At 37.8% G+C, this 5,630-nt stretch overlaps 1 pseudogene; it reads right to left on the reverse strand.

The window, feature by feature from the left end:
- Window positions 1-2,574: 2,574 nt before the first annotated feature.
- LOC102821758 lies at window positions 2,575-2,826 on the reverse strand (annotated as a pseudogene).
- Window positions 2,827-5,630: the final 2,804 nt, after the last annotated feature.

Raw genomic sequence — 5,630 nt, forward strand, 5'->3', positions numbered from 1 at the left:
TTTTTTTTACTCTTGCTTTGAAAATAATTTTCATCTACCCAGGAAGGTCACTTTCTTTGTCCAAGTTTGACACCTCGAAGGGGCAGGGGGAGGGGAAAGTAATTCACTTGCTTAATGAAATCAACTAAATTAATGCTGGTGGATTAGGGTACAGCCAGGTATACGTCACCTTCCTTGTTACCAAGCTTTCTCCTTCAGCTACCTATCTAAGTTGTCTAAACAATTACACTTAAAGAGTACTGAGTCTAGTACATAGCATGTACTCAGAAAAAAATGTAAGCTATCATAATTGTTATCAGTGTTTACAGGCCTTTGAAATATCCAAAGGCTTTCCAAAACTTCACAACTCAAATCTTTACCATTCATTGCAGTCTGTTCCACAGCAGTTTGTGAGGCTGGCCCCAGGGGTAGGTGCTTACTCAATGGCAGATGTATCAATTGCCTAGGCAATCATTCTTTCTTCACTGAGCAAGTATGCTTCACTCCCTTTTCATCCCTTCCTATATGCAGCTGTGTTCTTCTCTTTGTCATTCTGTGGTTTTTTTTTTTACATATTGCAATTATTTAATACAAAATATCTAGATATTAAAAAATATTTAATAGCTTATTATGATAAAAATTTAAGAATCAACAAATACAAATATTAAATCACTTTCAAGTGAAGGATCCCATATATGTATTCATAATGCAGAAAGATTTTTGTGCTAAAAGTAAAATGGATAAAAACATCTCAAACAAAAAAGCCAGTAAATGGCTGTCCACAAATGAAGACTCAGATTCCTTTTGTTCATCTATCTCATTTATCAACATCTGGTTAAATATCAATGTCAACATTCTGATGTTGATTCCATTGCATTTTCTTACAAATATTTGGTCCCAATGAGGTCTGTAATATAGAACACAATTACTTTATACTTTACTCATGAATAATTACGCACATAAACTCTAAGTATACTATATTCCCAGCTCTAAGCAAAGTCAGACATGGATGTGCCTGTCTTAAAGAATTATCTAAATAATTAAACAGGACTGGTTCTGAATCACTGTGAGCCTTCATTAAAATTTTCAAGATTTGCATAGATACTGATTTGCTCTATAAACAAAATCCCTCCTTATATAAATCACTTTTTTTTTGATTCTTACAGAGGAATTGTGAAATCAATATATTGGTAATGTATCTATCTTGTTACTTCTGACAATGGTGTCTTTTGTTGATCCTCTCAGGCCTGCACAAAAAATCCTCTGAGGTTTTGCCTTTTTCTGAACACTTTGCTAAAGCTTTCAGTTTTTCCTCACTATTGGATACCTTCATTGCATAGTATCCTTACGAGAAATCTGTTCATCTTAACTTCCCCATCTTCCCTTTCCTAGCTTCTTATTCATACATCTCCAACATTTTCTTATATTGTTGTTCATTAATGAGGACATCAAATTGAATTAGCATCTCTAATTTGCTAATTGCTAGATGTTCTAGCAACAATACTCTCTTCCTGAAATCCACTTAGAACTACTATTCTCAAAAAGACAGCGACTTCTTGAGGATTCCTATTTTAATGGCGGTACTAAAAGAGATTAAGTATTAATTCAGGAAAGGATGCTTCTAATGTAATGTCAATTATCACCACTATAAGTATTGAATTTTATAAGATCACACTTACAGTCATTTGGTTTGGGATGTCAATTTAGCACTTAATGATTTAGATTTCAAAAATCCATTTTTTGGCAGTATGTTACTAAATTTAAAATTACATGTCCACATGTAGCTTGAAATTTAAAAAAACAAAAGCAAAACTAGGGCTCTTGGTGTGGTGCTGTAGAATAAGCACTAGACTGTGAACCACAAAGTTTGCGGTTTAAACCCACCAGCTCTCTTCGGAAACCCTATACAGGGTCACTATGAGTAGGACTTGACTCAATAACACTAAGCAAGTGATAATGAGTTTTCATTGATGTATCTATTTTTATCATCATAGATTATATATAATTAAGATTTAAATTATTTATGAAACCTGCAAGTTAGATGCTATCAAGCACACTGCCATTCATGAACCATATGTATATGCACATTTGGAGCGCTTGTGTGGTGTTATAGGATAAGCAGTAGATTGCTAACTGCAAGGTTGGCAGTTTGAACCAACCAGCTGCTCCTGGGAAACCATATGCAGTGTTGCCAAGTCAGAACCAACCTAATGGCACTAAACAATAACACACATACATTTAAATTTTTAACTCAAGGACAAACTAAGACTCAGTTAAGTTTAATTTTCGAAATGTTTTTATAATTATCAGAAGTATCCTCCAGTTATAAAACCAGAGCTTGATAATCCATTCCCCTAAATGATCTACCTGTTCATGTCGTGAGGTAGCAAGTGAAGACAGCATAACAGGTGAGGATGGGTGGTTACATTCTGTAAACATTGCCTGTTCACATTGAGACTATGAATAACCAAGAGTCAACTTGCATTAACGATCATCATTTTCACAGTATTTTATAGAGCCTGATTTCAATTTTACAAAAAGAAAAAACCCAAACAGAACAAATTGATTAGGAAAGTATGTTCCACGTAGCCGCAATTAACAACGTTCAGCTCGATCTCTAGGAATAATTCATAGTTCTGACCCATGCTTTAGAAAAACATTTCTAGCAGTCTGTGCAGGATTTATTCCTATTCCATCATTGGTAATAATTGCACTTGTTGCTGCAGAAACTTTCAATTCTTCTGCTGCAAACTTTAAGACTGCTGTGTACTTTCAGGAACACTTGAATACTTTGTATGGTAGCAGCGGATCCAATGTCAGAGTGATCTTGAAGGAAACCTTCCACATCATTCAACATTCTGGTTAGAGGCCTCAAGTTGACTACACAGAGAACCTCCACTTCCTCTGCCCCTGACCTGTCATTCTGTCTTGAGATGCACTTTTAATACTGGGAGGATTTTATTCCCAAAGTTTTTATCTGAGGTGAAAGCCTCTATTCTTTACCAACCATCTGCCTCAATCCTAGGGATATGATCTTTGTGTTTCTTTGTTTAAAGCTGACAACCAGCAGTTTACCACATGTTATTAACAAGCTTTGAGACCTTATAATGTGCCAGGTAAGGAGCTCTGGTAGCGTAGTGGTTATGAATCGGTCTGCGAACCGCAAGGTCAGCTGTTCGAAACTACCAGCTGCTCCGAGGGAGAAAGATGAGGTGTTCTGCTCCCGTAAAGATTAACAGCCTCGGAAACCTTGTACAGGGTGGTTATGAGTCTGAACCGGACTCCACAGCACATAACAACAACAACAACAACAATGTGTCAGGTACATACACAATGTATGTTTTACATATATTGATCTCATTTTAAACTCATGATTTTCCTCTACTTTACAGAGTCATAAAATAAAGCTCAAGGAGCTCTGATAGCGAAGTGGTTACGAATTGGGCTGCGAATCACAAGGTCAGCAGTTCTAAACTACCAGCTGTTCCGTGGGAGAAAGATGAGGCGTTTTGCTCCTGTAAAGATTTACAGCCTTGGAAACCCTGTATAGGGTCGCTATGAGTCAGAACCAACTCCACAGCACATAACAACAACAACAACAACAACAACAACAAAATAAAGCTCAGAGAAGTTGGGTAATTTATAAAAGGTGGCAATGTGGCCATTTACACAGTGAAGCTGAGCTAAAGCATTGAATCTTGGTCTATTTTATTTCCAAGCCATGTTATGGGACAATGACACCATAAAACCCAAGTCAAATGGCAAGAAGAGACTCTTCTTCAAATATTCAGGGTAGTCAGGTTTCTAGTCATCATTCAAAACAGATCAAACACTATTACTGTCATTAATATTTCAAAACCAGGCAATCATAGCTAGTCCTGTGTTCTCATGCAACTTTTTTTTTTGCATTAGTTGATATCATGTGCTTCCTGGGTTATTACAATTATTTGTGTACGTCTTTCTTGAGGACACAGATCTTGTCTTACTCCTGTTCTGTGTAGCACAGGATCTTGCATATAATAATAACTCAAAGTTTACTACTGAATTGGAGATTTTAGGAGATCTATAGATTTTAAAGCTAAAACAACAATAAAAAAAAATTACCTTTATAAAGCAAATCAAGGAAGGCAGGGCTTGATGGCAACTAGGGTGGAGGTGCAGTGAAGTTCGCCGTCAGGAATAACACAGAATACCAGGCAAAGCAGATGTAGGGCAGAGCTCCAAAACTCGGAACCACAGAGATAGGAATATTTTAAAAAGTTTGAAGGCTTATAGATTGTGGAACTTGAAGCTGACGTAAAAAATAGCGTACTTTTGAACCTGCCGGGCTGGGCTCCAAGGCCCGGATCCGACATCTTGGGCAAGACCAAATGGCAAGACCATGTGGGGGAGCAGAAACACCACAGAAAAACACCGCTGGAACCTTGGAGCAAAGGTGGACAATACGCTTCGTCAGTTTTGCTTTGTTCTGATTTACTATTTTTTTTTGGTATCTGGCCATTGGCGCACCCACTGTTTGCCCACCTCCATTTTGGTGACTAGAGGGGGGAGCCTGAGCAAGTGGACACCCCCCAACTTCACCACTGGTGGGTTCTCCTGCCACGCATGCGCACAGATACTCAGCCCAAGAGCTGGCCCTGAACGTTTTTTTGCTTGTTTGTCTTTTGTGTGTGTGTTTGTTTTAATATGGGAAAGGGCAGGACAGGCCTATAGAGAGTTTAAAAACAAAACAGGCCAAAAATTAAATTAAAGACTGAGGTATAACATAACAACCAACACTAGCATCTTGAAATCTCTCAGTCAGCTTTGAAAGCAAGAAGCGGGAAAGTCATGCTCATATTAGGCTACAGATTTTTTTTTTCCTTCTCTCCTTCCTCTCCCTTTTCTGTGATTATAGACTGCAGTATTCAGTCTAATTTTTGTTGTTGCTGGGTTTTGTTTGCTTGTTTTTCCCCCCGCTGGTGCTGTTTTGCTGTTATATGCTCCTCCTCCTACCTTTGAAGGACTCTTTCTCTCCATATATTACACAAGAAGAGTCAGCAACTGCTGCCATATAGCCGAGCTACAATCACACTCTATAAAACACTAAAACCTAGGCAAGAACCAATACCAACTGCCATATATCAGGGAAACAGACAACACCTGTGAGAGTTACTCTGAGTTAAGCAAAAAGGCGAGTGTAAAGGGAAGCCCACATCCTGATCACATCTTCCTGGAAGCAGTCAGAAAGCATAAAAAAATAAAGCAAATCAAGTATGTAGGAAATGTGCTTGCTTTAACTTTTAAATAAAGCTTGTGCTAGTACATAAAACCTGTAGCAACTGAACACCACTGATTGTCAAACCCACTAGCTGCTCCTCGGAAATCCTATACAGAATTACTATAAGTCGGAACCAACTCGATGGCAATTAACAATAACGTTCTTTGGATCTAATAAATTACTTTATTGTGTAACCCTTTATTCTCAAATCATTGCTATGGGGAGGGGAAAGTAACTAATGAGAGAAAGCAGAGCCCTCTGGTACTCAGTAATATATTTCTTGAAAAAAGAAAACAGTCTTAACACATAGACTATTGCTTACATTCTCGTGGATGTCTCACTTGTTGTTGTTAGGTGTCATCATGTTGGTACTGACTCATAACGATCAATG

Source organism: Chrysochloris asiatica, unplaced genomic scaffold, assembly GCF_000296735.1.
Source record: "Chrysochloris asiatica unplaced genomic scaffold, ChrAsi1.0 scaffold00024, whole genome shotgun sequence".
NCBI lineage: Eukaryota > Metazoa > Chordata > Mammalia > Afrosoricida > Chrysochloridae > Chrysochloris > Chrysochloris asiatica.